The 18,839-nt window shown below is 44.9% G+C and overlaps 1 protein-coding gene across 1 annotated transcript in view; it reads right to left on the reverse strand.

The window, feature by feature from the left end:
• Window positions 1-15,939, reverse strand: part of LOC135904973 (uncharacterized) — a 75,886-nt gene extending 59,947 nt beyond the window's left edge. Inside the window, exons 1-3 of the mRNA XM_070541233.1 lie at window positions 15,897-15,939; window positions 6,402-6,443; window positions 2,092-2,112 (exon numbers count right to left, since the gene is read on the reverse strand). The gene's annotated coding sequence lies outside the window, so the exon portion shown is untranslated. The remainder of the gene's footprint in view (window positions 1-2,091; window positions 2,113-6,401; window positions 6,444-15,896) is intronic.
• Between the last annotated feature and the right edge of the window lie 2,900 nt (window positions 15,940-18,839).

Consider the following 18,839-nt stretch of genomic DNA (forward strand, 5'->3'; position numbering starts at 1 on the left):
GCAGGGATCCGTGATCTCACCGATCCTTTTCAACATTGCAATGATTGGGGTAGCCCGGAAGCTGGAAGGGATCGACGGCATACATCACGCAATTTATGCCGACGATATCACCATCTGAACTAACCAAGGCTCGCTCAGCCAAAAAGAAGAACGACTACAAGCCGCAGCAACATGCGTTGAAGAATGTGTTAGGGAAAGTGGCCTCGCCTGCTCGACGGAGAAGTCAGAGCTCCTGCGAGTCAGAAGAGGAAAACGCTCGGAAGAACAAATGAGCGTCACCCTAGAAGGACAAAAAATACCAGAAATGAAGCCGTCAGGATTCTGGGAATGTGGGTGCAGAGCAATCAATGCTGCACACACACCATAAACATTCTCAAGCAAGCGACGGCACACGTGGCACGTATGATCACCCGCGTCTCGCAAAAAAGAAGTGGCATGAAGGAGGAAGATACAGTCAAGTTGGTTAAGAGCCTCATAATCAGCCGGATTACGTACGCCCGCCCATATTACTACACAAACAAAGGCGAACGGGACCAGCCCGACGCCATCATAAGGAAAGCGTTTAAAACAGCGCTTCACCTGCCGGCCAACACCTCGACAGAGAAGCTGCTGGCCCTCGGACTCCACAACACGTTCGAGGAGCTCAAAAAAGCACAATTAGGGTCGCATCTACTCAGACTCCAGCAGACTACCACGGGCAGAGGGCTCCTAAAAGAAACTGGGCCATAAAGAAATTGAGAGGGAAGAACAAAGATCGGCAAACCTACCCGATGAGTATCGCAGTACCATCAAAGTAGGGTCCCTGCCAAGAAACATGAACCCGAATTTACACACAGCCAGGCGGAACGCTAGGGCAAAGTATGTAGAAAAATACCTAGCAACCAAGGCGAACACGGTATACACGGTCGCCGCGGTATATCCTCGAGAACGAAGGGAAAAAGAACAGTAATAGGCTCGGACTATATAGGGAAATCACTTGCGCGTCCGCATGGGATTGTACGGTAACCGAGGGAGAGGAAATGGCGGTTGCTCTAGCAGCTGTGGAGGGCTATCGCACAAATAGATCCCTTATAATTCTAACAGACTCCAAGTAAGCATGTCGAAACTACACTAACGGCAGAATTGGTCTAAAAGCGCTCCAAATCTTCCTCCGCGCTGGCCAACAGAATAAACACATTGGACACACCATCTTTTGGGTACCGGGGCAAACTGAGATTGAGGGCAACCAAAGGGTCGATAGGATCGCTTGCGAGCATACAAACCGAGCGGGCCTAAACAGAGATCCTGAGGACTTCATGACAGTGATCCCAACGTACTCTGACATACTAAATTACCATAGAGGGACGAGGATCAGATATCGCCCGCCTCACAATACACTCACTCAACAACAGGCAGTTCACTGGCGAAAGCTGCAGACAGGAACTTTCCCAAATTTACATAAACTACACAAAATGTTCCCAGGTCAATACAGGGACACATGCCCGTGGTGTGACGCAATACCCACACCTTATCACATCACATGGGAGTGCAATACGAATAAGGCATTCCACAAAATAGAAAATCCGAGTGTGGAGTAGTGGGAGAGCGTGCTCTCCAGCGGCGACATGCTGTAACTGGGGTTAAGCTAACTATAGACTTTCTTCGTCAGCACATAAAGTTATACAAAACAATTGCGAAAAAGAATTTTGATATTGCTGAGGGCGTCAATTAATACATTTCACAAGCACGGCTTTTGTATAGCAGAGAAAGTGAAAATGGGAGCGTTGCCAAAGAATTATTTCTTCTTTAGAAAGTACAAGAAATAACTTTGCGGAAATTTACAGGGCCCAATTTTCGAAAAGTCCAGTGATGAAAATTTGCATATTGACACGCGCACGGATAGCAAAGCATAAGTCAACAAAAGTCAATGTAGAATTTACTGTAATCCCCGCTCTAACAATTTCACATACAAGCTGTTTTAGACAGAGAGATGCAATTTCGTTTCCTTGATTTTCACGGAGTGAAGAAAACATATCATGCAAATGCGCTTCGGTCATTCAGAGACGGCACCAGTCTCTTCCAATGTGGGCAACACCTCTAGCTATAACTTACTTTCGCTTGTGTAAGAAGACGCTGTAGGTGAGAGACAAATGGAAACACGTGAGTGGTAACTACAGCACGTAACCAATGCCTCATCGTTTAGAAAGTGTCAAACCTCCATTTCCAGTCCACTGTACCTGAAGCTTAGAGTTATGAGTTAATTCTGGAACGCTTAGACGAACTTACTGTCGGCCTAGCCGGTGTAAATTTGAGAAATATTTTTAAGGCGCAAACAAGAGACACGGCACAAAGTTAAGGTCATACACAGGACTGGCGCTTGCCCTGTGTGTGTGACATTCCTTTTGTGCCGCGTCTATTGTCTGCCTCTTAAAAGTATTCGTCAAATCTGGAACGCTCATTGCAAACAAAAAAAAATGGCTGCAATGTGTAGTCCAACATCTTAAACGATTAAAACATTAAAATGTTTCCTAATTAATTTCATTCATGCATTAACGGTCGAGATTGGCCTAACCTGATGGCCATTTTAAAAAGGAGAGGGGTGAAGACCTTGCAATTATCTCTCAGTTGCATCAACAGATCATCAGCTGAAAGGTAAAAATATAAATTATGTGGTTTTACGTGCCAATACCCCTTTCTGATTATGAGGCACGCCGTAGTGGAGGACTCCGGAAATTTCGACTGCCTGGGGTTCTTTAAGGAGCACCTAAATTAAGTACACGGGTGTTTTCACTTTTCGCCCCCATCGAAATGCGGCCGCCGTGGCCGGGATTCGATCCCGCGACATCGTGCTCAGCAGCCTAGCACCATAGCCACTGAGCAACCAGGGCGGGTAGCTGAAAGGTTTGGAAGATTATAATACGCTGTGTTCAAGAAAAGTTGTAGAGAATTACTTCGTCAACATGGCTTTACCCTGAATTCCTGCAAATTCGTTGACTAGTTTCTAGAGCCACATTTTTTTTTTCCCCTTAAATTACGAACACTAAGGCATATAACGTGCATTTCTGGTAGACTTTATTGCCTGCAGAATGATTCTTCATTCTCTGAAAAGTTTCTTCTTAATTATATTCGATAGAGTGACCTTGCTACTGCGCCATAAACTCGCCAACAGCCAGAAATCGGAAAAAGCGCGAAGGGGGCAACTGCAGCGCTGTTGTACTACGAATGTTTATTTTGGTGTAAGAATATGAAGGCAGAAAAAAGCAACAAACGGCTGATAACTCATAAGACTTATATAAATAAAGCTGACTATCTACCATCATACCATAGATTCTAAGGTCGCACGTAATTCGCATATGTATCCTTAAGGCGACTTTTCTCTTAGGTATAAGTTTTATCTATACCGGCATCAGTATTGGAATGTCCTTATTATTCAGAGTGCATTCGCATAACTAATACATTCGAACGAGCTAATTAGTATGTTACCAAACATGCGTACTCCAGTGCCGCCCCTAATTCTCTGCAACTTCTGCGAAACGCCGTGTCGATGCAGATTTCGAATATTGTTTCATAAATACCCGTGGCTGGAGCTCAGTAGATAGACAACCGCGCATTTCAATAATTAGCTTCTCAGCTAATTTGGCTAAACGATAACCAACTGACGAAACTAAACAAACCAGCAGAGTGCGTTTCGCCATTGTAATGTGTCACGAGTCCGAGTCAAAGGTCGGCGTGGCATCCGCAGTTCTTTTGGCCGAGCTTGCTACGAAACTCGTCAATTATCCACTCGGTAGCTCCAGTTCCCATATTAGCAAAAGTGAGGATGCGGTACTGTCGTAATTTCTCAGGCATTCAGCGTTTCGCATTAGTGACCGAGGAATGGAAGAAGGTACGCCTCGCATTTGCAGTCCGCTGGGAACTCTGTGTTACCATATGCCGTGACTTGAACCTCAATGATCTTTCCATTACTGCACCCGAGTAGAACCATGCCATGCGCTTTACTGAGGGCAGTATTCGAACCCAATGGGTCGGGCTGCATAGAACATAAAAGCTGTCATGTTGGCCCCATGATTTTCCGTCCATCCTGCTAGCACCGGCCATTACAACAAGAGTTTTCAAAGCATCGCCATGCATATATCGTTTTAGGCTGTTTCTGAGTCTGCGGGAGCACCTGCTTCATTGCACTAGCAAGAGTGAACAGCCTGCTTTTCGCTACCGCTCGCAACTGTCCTGAAAGCGTGCGCTTTGGCATCCTGACGTAATCAGCCGAAAGGTGCTACGCCCTCACGTGACAGTTTGGCTCTAATGGTTGGGAGAAGGTTAGCACGTTTTAAAATCAAAATACAAAAACCTTTAGAGCAGGCTGTATGGCTTCGAGGATGGCGAGTATGCAATGGCCACATCCTAGTAGCAGGGACCGTATTACGAGCCGCTCGCAACACTGCTCAATACTGTGAGTTGCGTAACAAAGATGACCATGCATGCTATGTTACCATGCATGCCATGCATGCTACGAACAGCCTTGCTAACAAATCGAAGCTATTGAAAGTACAGCCACGATTGTGATTCCTAACGAAATAACCTGAAGCAGCAGAAGCTTGATGTGGGCGAGTTGGTTTTGCATACTTGAAGAGCGCTACGAAAACGCGGATTAAAGGAAGAACATGTACGAGGGCCAAAGCGCTTTGTCCGTCGTACATGGTCTTCTTTTAGTCCGCGTCTTCGTAGCGCTCTTTTTATGCGAAGCGTATTACTAGAGCTCAACCCAGCTCCTCAGGCGCCGCGGTGTCGCCTTCAATATCACGTGACACCGTGACGTCACGACAGAGGAGAAACGGGGCTCCAACTCGCGCCGTCGCTCGCGGCGTCGCCTTCAAGGCTGACCACGTGACACCATGACGTCACGACAGAGCAGAAACGGGGCTCCAACTCGCGCTGTCGCTCGCGGCATCGCGGCGGTATATAACCAGCTTTGCTTGCCTCTGCTAGACACTCACGAAGTGAGATACCTCCTGGAGACAGAGCTGCTCGTTGGAATGAGAAGCGAAGGTTGCGGCGTGCTACACAGACTGTTTCTAGGTGGCTTTGCTACGGCGCAGCGACTAAGCGCCCCGCATCAGACGCGGTGAGCGTCGAGCAACGCAGCGTTCGGCGCGACAACGAAATGTGCGCCTGAGCAAGCGCCGCACGCCTGAGCCAAAGACACCGGCTTTTCTGTGACACGAGCTCCTTAACGCTGTCGCGTTAAAATAAAGGCTAGTATGCTTCGCATCCTGGGCTTAACCTTAGCTAAGCGACAGCCAGTTTTTCTTCAAGTAACGAAATAAGGCAGTAGCGCTGTTCAGTGTAAAAAAAAAATGGGTTTTACGTGCCAAAACCACTTTCTGATTGTGAGGCATGCCGTAGTGGAGGAGTCCGGAAATTTCGAACACCTGGTGTTCTTTAACGTGCACCTAAATCTAAGTACACGGGTGTTTTCGCCCCCATCTAAGCACAGCCGCCATGGCCGGGATTCGATCCCGCGACCTCGTGCTCAGCAGCCCAACACCATATCCACTGAGCAACCACGGCGGGTCGCTCGCTGCTCGGTGTAGGCGCTGAGGAAGTAGGATTGGTCAGTACTACATCTCCTTCAGGTACACCTTGAGCAATTTTACACTTCTTTTTCACTGCGAAAGCTGTATATGACTAACCTTCCGTTGTTTCTTTGGCGTCGGGCAACAGAAACGGACTTAGCGATTTGTAACAAACCCATACGGGTGTAGCGCGGCAGCGCAGATGTGAGAATGCGGAGCCGATTAGAACGGTTCCCCGTGAAAAATACCGTGACGTCAAGGTTATCGCAGTATATAAGAAGGAGAGGTATCGGCGCTAGAAACAGCTGCGTTATCGATGGGGCAGACACGTATAGTTCGTGCACTCGAAGAACAACATGCGTACGAGGAGCGCCCGAGGGTACAGCAACGAGAATGCAAACGGCGCCGGCACGAAACGACCACCGACGAAGAACGTTCCCGCGATGCTGAACGAAAACGACAATCTCCAGCCCGGGCAACCATTCCACTCTGTGAAAATGGAATGGCAGCGAAAGCACTTTGCTTCCCGTTTGAGAGCTTTGACTGTCAGCTTTCGCTGGCATTCCATCTTCACAGAGTGGAATGGTCGTCATTCTTTAATTCGTTTTTAGACATATACGCGAAACTTCGGAATGCCTACCGCGGGTAAAATATGATGCACATGATGCCTAATTAGGTGCAAAAAAAATCAAAATGACCATGATTCTGAAAAAAAGCAGCAGACATTTGTTCGTCTTTCTGTGCGCATGAATTTCCAAATTGCACCAGTAACAGCTCAAACGTTTTCAGAGTGAAGGTGCTATGTTTCGAGCGTGGCACGTCTTTCTAAACGTGGTCTTTGGGACTTACCTTCCACAGTGGACTCGACGGTCGACCCCATCTCTGTCTCACCTTGTCATGTGCGAAAGAAGAATAAATTATGGACCAACAATGCGGGGAATACAAACGTGACTACATATATAGCCAATGAATAGGCGCGTGACAGAGGTACACACGTAGTAAGGCAAGCGGCCTTGTATACGTAGTAAGACAAGCGGCCCTTGTATTTCCGGGATGCATTTATCTGGGTAGATGAGGACCGCCAAGCTGTATTATGCGATCAGTAACACGGAACATCTTACCCGTGCCAGAACGTAGATTTCCGCAAAAAAAAAAAAGCGTTTCTCAGGCGCACTTCATATATTTGATTTATAAGTTCGTTCCTTTAATTATTAGCTTATTAATTAGTTGCTTGCATTTTCTTGCTTATTAGATTTCTCTCGTCTCTTGCAATCTTCAATACACACTTCTTCCACTATGCAGGTTCTGTGAGTCTGACACATTTAGACATTAAAAAAAGAACTCATTTTAAAAGAAACGATGCTTTGTGCATCTCGTGGTTACGATAACGTGCACGGAACTACAACTTGTGAAAGAGGCAGAGGCGATGTTTATTAGCATATTTGCGACTAGGGCTGCACAATGCTTTCGGCTGTGTTCTGCTGCGTTGCGTGGTTTATCTCAAGCCACCGAAGCTCGAAATGGGTGTGAACGGGGCAGATGTCTATAGATGCCTGTAGATCGCAAGTAGCGGCTGCCATAAGGTTCTTTCTATTTAAATTTGGAGCTGAATGCACACATGATCCCGGAACGGGAGCCCGCAGGCGCATTGTGCATCTGTATACGCCAACAAAGACGACTTTACTTGCGTATAGGTACATCCTCTTGCACCCGCACCTTCTATGCCACGGCCTGCCTATTACTAAGGTTGCGCAGTGGAAATAAACAGGACACGCCGGAACACAAAGCGACGTACTCGAGAGACATGCTGCATGATGCATGAGGCATTTTCTTTCGTTTTCCCTTTATACGGGTTCTTTGTGCTGTTTTACTTTTGCGCTCATTATTTCAGTTATTATTATTATATTTTTTGCCCAATGACATTAGAGCGGCTATCTATTTTGCGTTGTTTACGAGAACAATTGTATCTTTTGTCGTTTCTCTGATATGTGCACTACAGGTCCTATTATTTTTGCGCAATGATTTAATGTATGCATAAGATGTGCATACATTTTTATACTGTCTGCTAATAATGCATATATATTATGCTTTGTTTTATGCCCAACATATATACTCTGCTAGTCTTTCGTGACGCCCCCCTTACCGCATACCTCGTGCGAGGCTTGTAAGGGCATTTTTGATAGAGAAATAAATGAATAAATGAATAAATTAGTAAATAAATAAATAAAATAGCCCTTGAGCGAAATCCTTTCGTTAATAGCTTGGTATTCGTGCCACAGCGCTGTAATGTGTACGCCAAGGAAAACAATACTAGGTGGAAGCTTACCATCACAATTTTGAAGCTTATATTCATTAAAAAATATAAAGGAAAAGCTCGAGGGCAATCACTATATCATAATCAAGCAGCACACTCTCATAAAAGTAGTAATTCGCCTTTCGGGGCGTATCTTGACCTCAAACAATAATCGACATCTATCTTGTGTACCTTTCCTGTCCACAAAGTTGCGCACTTGGTGTACTTCTAGGTCACGAACTGCATATTCGTTAACACCGTGGCGTAACAGTCATCTCTTTCTCTTTCATCAAAAATTTGTAGACCTTTTACAGCGAGCAGCCTGCGCACCAGGAGCGCCGCCATTGGACGCCTTCTGGATCGAGAGCAGACGGGCGTCAGCAGCCACTCGCTGCTCCAGCAACGTTCCGCCGAAAGGCCGCGAATCGCTGATTACTATTATTTAAAAATGTGAAAGAACAGAGGAGGAGACGAGCTCTGTCGTGAACTGCAAGGACTGCGACAGAGTCCTGAATGTGTCAAGAGCATAGACTTGAAGGAAAAATACAGGACACCTCTTGGCAGATCCCTGACGAAGGCAAGTATTATTTTGTCTATTCGATCGCTCCAACCTGGAATATGCCGTTTTCAACCATAGTTTATTGCTTCGTCTGCTTTTCCCTTGAACATCAGTTCCCAGTGGACGTCCTCGCTAGCTTTGATAACAGGCAGAGGAATGTTGCTCTAAGGGTTCAACACAACTGCTTCGCCAGCGAGAAACAAGTGCGAGGAACACTGCTTGGTGCATTTTATCTTTTACAACTCTATAGATGAAGCGGATGGCAAAGACAATTTCCATCGTCATCATCAGCAGCAGCAACGACATCAGCAGCCTGTTTTGTGTCCGCTGCAGGTCGAAAGCCCCTCCCTGCGATCTCCAATTACCCCTGCCCTGTGCCAACCGATTCCAACTTGCGCCCGCGAATTTCCGAATTTTATCGCTCCCCCTAGTCTTATTTCGTCCTCTATTGCATTTTACTTCTCTTCGTACCCATTCTGTAACCCTAATGGTCCAACGGTTAGCTAACCAGCGCATTACATAACCTGCCCAGCTCCGTTTTTTCCTCTTGATGCCAATCAGAATATCGTCTACACCCGTTTGCTCTCTGATCCAAACCGCTTTCTCTCTGTCTCTTAACGTTATGTCTAGCAATTTTCGTTCCATCGCTCTTTGCGTGGTCCTTAACTTGTTCTCATGCTTCTTTGTTAGTTTCCAAGTGTCTGCCCTATATGTCAACAATGGTAAAATGCACTGATTGTACACCTTCCTTTTCAATGATAATGGTAAGCTTCCTATCAGGAGCTGGCAATGTCTGCCGTATGCGATCCAAGCCACTTTTATTCTTCTATGAATTTCTTTCTCATGATCGGGGTTCCCTGTGATTAATTGACCTAGGTAAACGTACTCCTTCACGGAATCTAGAGGCCGACTGGCAATCCTTAACTCTTGTTCCTTTGCCCGGCTATTTATCATTATATTTATCTTCTGCATATTAATCTTCAACCCCACTCTCACACTCTATCTGTTAAGATCCTCAGTCATCTGTTGTAAGTCATCCCTAGTGTTGCTGAATAGGACAAGGTCATCTGCAAATCGAAGGTTGCTGAGATATTCGCCGTCGATCTCTACTCCTAAGCCTTCCCAGTTTAATAGCTTGAATACTTCCCGAAGCAAGCAGTGAATAGCATTGGAGAGATTGTGGCTCCCTGTCTCACCCCTTTCTTTATAGGCATCTTCCTGCTTTTTTTAAGTAGAATTAAGGTAGCTGTAGAACCTGTGTAGATATTGTCCAAAGTATTTACGTAATCATTCTGAACTCCTTGATTACGTAATGCCTCTATGACTGCTAGTATCTCTACTGAATGAAATGCATTTTCGTAATCTATGGAATCCATATATAGAGGCTTATTGCACTTTGCGGATTTGTCGATAACCTGATTGATGGCATGGATTTGATCCACTGTAGAGTATCCCTCTCTGAAGCCAGCCTGTTCCCTTGGTTGACTGAAGTCCAGTGTTGCCCTTATTGGAGATTATTTTAGTAAATATTTTGTATAATACTGGGAGTAAGCTAATGGGCATATAATGGTTTTCAATTCTTTAATGTCTCCCTTTTTGTGGATTGGTATAATGTTTGCATTCTTCCAGTTTTCTGGGACCCCTGCAGTCGATAGACACTTCGTATAAAGAGCCGCCAGTTTTTCAAGCATTATGTCTCCTCCATCTTTGATTAAATCGACTGCTATTCCATCTTGTCCTTCCGCTGTTCCTCGTATCATGTCTTGCAAGGTCCTTGTAACTTCATGGCCAGTTATAGAAGGAGCCTCTGAAACCTGTTCTTTACTACTTTGAATGGTGGTATCGTGGCTGCTTTGGGTACTGTACAGGTCAGTATAAAATTTTTCCACTTCATTTACTATATCTTCGAGATTCCTGATGATATTACGCTGCTTCTCTTGCAGTGCATACATACTGATTTGTCCTATGCGAAGTTTCTTTCTCGCCGATTTCAGGCTGCGTCCATTTTTCACGGCTTCTTCAGGCTTTCCCGCGCTATAGTTTCGAATATCCCTTACTTTCGCCTCGTTGACCAGTTTTGACACTTCAGCGAATTATATTCTATCTCTTGAGTTGGACACTTTCATTTCTCTCGTTTTCTTATTAGGTCATTTGTTACTTGGGAGAGCTTGCCCACTGGTTGCCTTGGTGCCTTGCCACAATTTTAGGCACTGTTCATTCTTTGGAAATGCTTTTGCACGTTAATTCGTGTGGTAAGTGGCGTATATGTAATTTGGTGACGGGAAATTCACTATTGGCAGCGATGGCAGCAATAATGTAATTAGGAAGCGCAAGTCGTCTGTCCGGGCGGCCCCCATACTCGGTAACTCAAGTTGTCTACTGTGCCAGGCAGCAGCCAGAAGGCAGTTCCCGCGACTCGTGCTGCCTGCACGGCAGATACCTAGTGGCCCAATCTATTAGACAACTTACGTGACATGGACGAAGGGCGTAAAGTAGCTGAATAAGGCTTAGAATGCTAATGAGATTACAAAGATATGCCTCGCATTTTGCACCGCTTTAATCATGCTGCTCTGAGAGGCAGTTAAATATTTAATGTTTAAAGATGGGCAAAAGTAAATAAATGCTAAGACGCCTTGTTTAGTACAGGGAATGTGTTTCCCACATTTCCTCTAGAATCTATGGAAATGTTGAAGTTTTGATTATTGCTCTGGCTATTCTTTTGGCAGTAAGCAAGATCGCTCGAAGTAAATTTTATGGGCAGTTTTCGTAAATTGCACGCGTGGATTCTGACCACTGACAGCGCGAGAAAAGTGAAAACTTGAGCAAGCACTAAGTGTAAGCAGCGTGTCATTGTTTAGTAATGTCGCTGCATCCGGGACAACAAAGGAGCGACGGGGATACAAAATGAAACCCACACTTTCCAGTGGTTTGAAGGCTCGCCGAGATCTCCACATGCAGGTTATGTATGAGATCGACTGTCTAGAAGAGCAGACGACCGACTTCTTTTACGAACGCTCTCACGCGCGCTTAGGCCTCCGTAAGTTGTAAAACTATGTACACCCTATTAGTGAGTACTAGTATAAACCATTTTATATCTATCACCTTTACCCACTCTGGGGCGTACATGCGTGCCTCATTGTGTAAGGGTGTGAGTTATAGACTGATTTACACCTTTGTTCACTTTTGAGGGTGTAAATTATTTTGCGGTGTAGCCCCAACCACCTGACCACCCTGGTACGAGCTTTGATCCCCTCGTTGCCCTCTGGGTGCCCTGAAGATCCTGCCCAGTGGGCTTTAATGTACTTTCAGGCTCTCTCCTTTGTCCTCCGTTTGCCTGCATTTTCATTCGCTTGCAGGCTAAATCATCTCTAACCAGCAAAGAACACTAGGGACAAATGACGTCGGTTCGACCAAGGGACACTATGGAAATGCTGGATGGTACAGTTATCCAGCTTCGACTGGTTGCCGGCAAAATAGCCTGTTTGTTTACGCTGAATCCCGAAAACTGACCTTGCCAGATGCGTTGGGCACATCATCATCATCATCATCATCATCACCATCATGATCATCATCATCATCATCAGCCTAGTTAGGCCCACTGCAGGGCAAAGGCCTCTCCCATACTTCTCCAACTAGGCCGGTCATGTACTAATTGTGGCCATGTTGTCCCTGCAAACGTCTTAATGTCATCCGCCCACCTAACTTCCTGCCGCCCCCTGCTACGCTTCCCTTCCCTTGGAATCCAGTCCGTAACCCTTAGTGACCATCGGTTATCTTCCCTCCTCATTACATGTCCGGCCCATGCCCATTTCTTTTTCTTGATTTCAACTAAGATGTCGTTTACCAGCGTTTGTTGCCTCACCCAATCTGCTCTTTTCTTATCCCTTAACGTTACACCCATCATTCTTCTTTCCATAGCTCGTTGCGTCGTCCTCAATTTCAGCAGAACCCTTTTCGTAAGCCTCCAGGTTTCTGCCGCATATGTGAGTACTGGTAACACACACCTGTTATACACTTTCCTTTTGAAGGATAGTGGCAACCTGCTGTTCATGATTTGAGAATGCCTGCCAAACGCACCCCAACCCATTCTTATTCTTCTGGTTATTTCAGTCTCATGATCAGGATCCGTGGTCACTACCTGCCCTAAGTAGATGTATTCCCTTACCACTTCCAGTACTTCGCTACCTATCGTAAACTGCTGTTCTCTTCCGAGACTGTTAAACAATACTTTAGTTTTCTGCAGATTAATTTTCAGACCCACCCTTCTGCTTTGCCTCTCCAGGTCAGTGAGCATGCATTGCAATTGGTCTCCTGAGTTACTAAGCAAGGCAATATCATCAGCGAATCGCAAGTTGCTAAGGTATTCTCCATCAACTTTTATGCCCAATTTTTCCCACTCCAGGCCTCTGAATACCTCCTGTAAACATGCTGTGAATAGCATTGGAGATATCGTATCTCCCTGTCTGACGCCTTTCTTTATAGGGATTTTGTTGTTTCTTTCTGGAGGACTACGGTGGCTGTGGAGCCGCTATAGATATCTTCCAGTATTTTTACATATGGCTCATCTACACCCTGATTCCGAAATGCCTCCATGACTGCTGAGGTTTCGACTGAATCAAACGCTTTCTCGTAATCAATGAAAGCTATATATAAGGGTTGGTTATATTCTGCACATTTCTCTAATACTTGATTGATAGTGTGAATATGGTCTATTGTTGAGTAGCCTTTCCGGTATCCTGCCTGGTCCTTTGATTGACAGAAGCCTAAGGTGTTCCTGATTCTATTTGCGATTACCTTAGTAAATACTTTGTAGGCAACGGACAGTAAGCTGATCGGTCTATAATTTTTCAAGTCTTTGGAGTCCCCTTTCTTATGGATTAGGATTATGTTAGCGTTCTTCAAGATTCCGGTACGCTCGAGGTTATGAGGCATTGCGTACACAGGGTGGCCAGTTTCTCTAGAACAATCTGACCACCATCCTTCAACAAATCTGCGGTTACCTGATTCTCCCCAGCTGCCTTCCCCCTTTGCATAGCTCCTAAGGCTTTCTTTACTTCTTCTGGCGTTACCTGTGGGATCCCGAATTCCTCTAGGCTATTCTCTCTTCCACTATCGTCGTGGATGCCACTGGTACTGTGTAAATCTCTATAGAACTCCTCAGCCACTTGAACTATCTCATCCATATTAGTAACGATATTGCCGGCTTTGTCTCTTAACGCACACATCTGATTCTTGCCTATTCCTAGTCTCTTCTTCACTGTTTTTAGGCTTCATCCGTTCCTGAGAGCCCGTTCAATTCTATCCATATTATAGTTCCTGATGTCCGCTGTCTTACGCTTGTTTATTAACTTAGAAAGTTCTGCCAGTTCTATTCTACCTGTAGGATTAGAGGCTTTCATACATTGGCGTTTCTTGATCAGATCTTTCGTCTCCTGCGATAGCTTACTGGTTTCCTGTCTAACGGCGTTACCACCGACTTCTATTGCGCACTCCTTAATGATGCCCATGAGATTGTCGTTCATTTCTTCAACACTAAGCTCCTCTTCCTGAGTTAAAGCCGAATACCTGTTCTGTAGCTTGATCCGGAATTCTTCTAGTTTCCCTCTTACCGCTAACTCATTTATTGGCTTCTTGTGTACCAGTTTCTTCCGTTCCCGCCTCAAGTCTAGGCTAATACGAGTTCTTACCATCCTATGGTCACTGCAGCGTACCTTGCCGAGCACGTCTACATCTTGTATGATGCCAGGGTTCGCGCAGAGTATGAAGTCGATTTCATTTCTAGTCTCACCATTCGGGCTCCTCCACGTCCACATTCGACTAATCCGCTTGCGGAAAAATGTATTCGTTATCCGCATACTATTCTAGAAGAGTTGACTGTTGGGCTAGTTGGTCGTCCATATTTGAAGTAGTAGTTTAGCGCAAATAAAACCACAGACACAAGGAAGACAGACAAGGACAAGCGCTACTCACAACTGTTTAATGGAAAGGAAGGATAGTGCATATATATAAATCCACTTGTCACGCATGCGCATACCAAGCAGAAGGGAAGCCGGTATATATATATATATATATATATATATATATATATATATATATATGCACTATCCTTCTTTTCCATTAAACAGTTGTGAGTAGCATTTGTCCTTGTTTGTCTTCCCTGTGTCTGTGGTTTTATTTGCGCTACGCTACTACTTCAAATAAGCATATTATTCTGTTCTGCAAACTCTACTAATAATTCTCCTCTACTATTCCTAGAGCCTATGCCATATTCCCCCACTGACTTGTCTCCAGCCTGCTTCTTTCCTACCCTGGCATTGAAGTCGCCCATCAGTATAGTGTATTTTGTATTGACTTTAGCCTTTGCCGATTGTACGTCTTCATAAAAGCTTTCGTATTCCTGGTCATCATGACTGCATGTAGGGGCATAGACTTGTACCACCTTCAATTTGTACCTCTTATTAAGTTTCACAACAAGACCTGCCACCCTCTAGTTAATGCTATAGAATTCCTGTATGTTACCAGATATTTCCTTATTAATCAGGAATCCGACTCCTAGTTCTCGTCTGTCCGCTAAGCCCCGGTAACACAGTACATGCCCGCTTTTTAGCACTGTATGTGCTTCTTTTGTCCTCCTAACCTCACTGAGCCCTATTATATCCCATTTACTACCCTCTAATTCTTCCAATAACACTGCTAGACTCGCCTCACTAGATTGCGTTCTAACGTTAAACGTTTCCAGGTTCAGATTCCAATGGCGGCCTGTCCGGAGCCAGGTATTCTTAGCACCTTCTGCAGCGTCACAGATCTGACCGCCGCCGTGGTCAGTTGCTTCGCGGCTGCTGGGGACTGAGGGCCGGGGTTTGATTGTTGTATTCATATAGGAGGTTGTGGCCAAGTACTGCACCAGGGTGGCCAATCCTACTCTGGTGAGAGAGTGCGTTACGGGTTCTGGTCACCGGGATCAGGCCGCACTCCAGGCCTGTTTGTGCAATTTTCTCAACACACGGTTTTTTTTTTTGTATTTCCCGGGGGAGAATTGCGAGGCGCCGGGATTCGAATCTCGGTCCTCTTGCACTGAAGATGGATACTCTACCGTCCCCGCAGGAGTTATAATAAAAATTAAATTATGGCGTTTTACGTCAGCAACCGCTTTCTGATTATGCACGCCGTAGTGGAGGACTCCGAAAATTTCGCCCACCTGCGGTTCTTTAACGTGCACATAATTCTAAGTACACGGGTGTTTTCGCATTTCGCCCCCATCGAAATGCGGCCGCCATGGCCGGGGTCCGATCCCGCGACCTCGTGCTCAGCAGTCTAACACCATAACCACTGAGCAACCACGGCGGGTCCCGCAGGAGTTGTACGCCTCATTTAACTTACAGTGGTGCCCTGTTTAGCGGTAATAAACTAAAAATGCCTGCCACAGAAGTTCAGCACGTAGAAATTGTTTACTCGGCGTTCTCGAGACATAGACGTGGACGAGATAGCTCACCCATTTTTTTGCCAAGTTGTCACCAACGGAGAAGCCGGAAGAGAGCCAGTGGCACAACGGGTTGCCGTCGTCTTTGCGGTGCATGCACGCATGATGATGATGATGGTGGCGGTTATTCCAGACATTGGCGAATACCCACGGCGAAATATTGGCCATTTAGTACACGGTAGGATCATATGACAAGAAGGGCAATATATGTTACAATGAGAAAAATAATAAAGCCAGCGATTATTTCGACATATGCGTGTACGTAAGAATGAAGAAACCGCTCAAAAACCCTACTGGTTATTCAACTTCGAGTTCCTTAGTACAGTTAGAGTATACTAGCACAATGTACGTAGAAAAAGAAATACAGTTGAAAACATAGGCTCCCTTGAAGATCAGTGAAGTGATGGTCAAAAATTGCATCGAAATTGTCGTCCCGACCGGTTTTAGAACAGTTAAATATAGCTTAGATAGGAAATCAATCTTTTTATTGTCAGCGCAGTCGAGCGCTTTCGAGAACAGAAAATCTATGCGCATCCTCACCTAGGCCAACACTGACAGTTTTGCAGTTCTATATCGTGAAAAAATTGTTTTGTTTAAGAATGGTAATAAGGTGTAGATTAGCTGAAGAATAATGAGTTCAATGCTAAACGAGTAATCACGGCTAAGAGCAAGTAAGTTGCGTTGAGGTCCCAGTTATGTTTTGGCTCCGAGAATACTGTCTTTGTGGATAGCCTAAGACACTTAGGTGTGCGTTTTGCGGGTCACCTGAGTTGGGATAATCGGGCAAATGCAGTTGCAACAAAACTGTGCCGTATAGGAGGATTAATAGGCTGACATCGGCACTTCCTTCCAATGAAAGTAAAAGTCTTGATCGTGTAATTTACAATTTTGTCAGACCTGAATTATTGCCAGCTTGTATGGGGAACAGCAATCGCTACTAACTTGCAAAACATGTTCACTTTATAGAAGAAGGTATTGTGCTCAATTTCTAAGGAAATTATTTTCACACACGAAGATGACTTGTTCGTTTGTTACATACGTTAATAAATTTCTGACATTTATTGCGTTAGGTTAACTGATAGTTACAGGAGGTAAATAAGAGCTAATGTCAATAACCTGTGCGCTGTGGCGCTTCTTCATACCAATGTACCCGTGCATAAGAGCAGGCACTGAGATTTTTGGCACGTTCCGAAATGCTAAACCAGGTACATAACTCCAAGTTTAGTTAACATCCTACCACGTACATTAAACAAATGTAAACACATGGAAGCACTTGTATGGAATATTTCTCGCAAAACTCTAATTTATATCCCTTGTGGTGTGTCTTAGCCATGTGTTTATAACATTCTGCGAAATAAGTGTTGATACGGTTGCTACAGCATGCCAGTTTGTTGCAGTGTATATACCGTCGGAATACAGTGTCATCGTCTTATGTTCTGTGTAATGCTTTCGTTTAAGCGCTTATCATTTGCTGTTTAAGCATATTACTGCGAGATGTTTTGTTTTCATTCATTGCGAATCTCTGGTTTACCTTTTCTTAATTTCACTACATACTTCACTACATCATTTTAATACTTCTATGTTCTGCCTCATGTTCGAGCATGTTTTGTTTCTTGCGAATATCCAAAACTTTGCGTGCGAGTTTTTTTTTTCATTATGCATCCGGCTAGCCGACTGTGACAACGTACTGTAGAGGTAGATGGGCTCGTCAAGCTGCTCATGAAGCTTTGTTTCCTCGGCTCTCCCCATGTGCCATTGGAAAATAAAAATCATTTCCATTCAACTCATATCATTGGTGAGACTATGGAGGCCTTGGATAAGAAAGTCCAATGAACAATGTGCATTAAAACTCGCTAAAAAATCGATTTCGTATTTCAATTCACAACTGAAACACGCCATGGACACAATAAGTGGTTTTATATAAACGAACGGCACTCTGCTTTCGAAGGACTTATTTTAATTTACGTCTGGAATATGCAAAAATGCAGCCAATGATCGCCTACTTGAATTCCGACAGCGTTTATTTACACCTTCTTCACCCGTGACTTCTACTTCTCTCAAACCCTGGAATAAACCGCCGTTGTCGGGTATCGTTTTCTCAACGTAGGAAATATTTTACTGTAGGTAATATCCCAGACAAGCATATTCAACTAGAACCTAACAGGTTTCTATTGGTAGTGAATGTGAGCAACCGGTTCCAGCAGGAAATCAACTGGTCCCTGTTAAACAGGACAACTGGTGCCAGTTAGAAGCCAACTGGCTAGCAACCCGTTTCTGTTGGGATTCAACTGGAGCCATCACCAGTTGTACTGGAAGCAATTGGTTCTATAGTTGGGATCCATGAGATACATTTACCAGTATTGGTTTTACAATTGCTTACATCAAAAGATGAACTAATGATATAATGGTCAAGCGAGTGGAACATTTGAACGAATGTGTTTATCCGATGCAAGATTTATTGACCTGTCGTGGTTGCTCAAGGGCTATGCTATTTTCCTGCTAAGCGCAAGGTCGCGGATTCAAGTCCCGGCCCCGGCGGCCGCATTTCAAGGGGGGCGAAATGCGAAGACATCGTGTACTTTGACTTATGTGCATGTTAAAGAATCTCTGGCGTTTCAAGTTATTCCGTAGTCCTCCACAACGGCATAGCTCATAATCGTTTCGTGGTTCTGGCACGCAAAACCCCATAGTTTAGTTCAACTTTCTAACATTCATTTCTATGAATAATTAAATCGTGCAGGATCCCGTTGCAACGCAACGGGATCCTGCACGCCTGCACGCCTGCACGCCTGCACGCCTGCACGCCTGCACGCCTTAAGATCTTAAACTAAGGCGTGATCCTGCACGCCTTAGTTTCAGCGCACTAAGCGTGTGAAAGTAGGCTCCGGTCCTTACAGTCGTCGAATGCGTCATTGGTTCGTCTCGTGACATTACTCGGCGTGACTGGTAAGCGTG

Source organism: Dermacentor albipictus, chromosome 6 (assembly GCF_038994185.2).
Source record: "Dermacentor albipictus isolate Rhodes 1998 colony chromosome 6, USDA_Dalb.pri_finalv2, whole genome shotgun sequence".
Taxonomy (NCBI): domain Eukaryota; kingdom Metazoa; phylum Arthropoda; class Arachnida; order Ixodida; family Ixodidae; genus Dermacentor; species Dermacentor albipictus.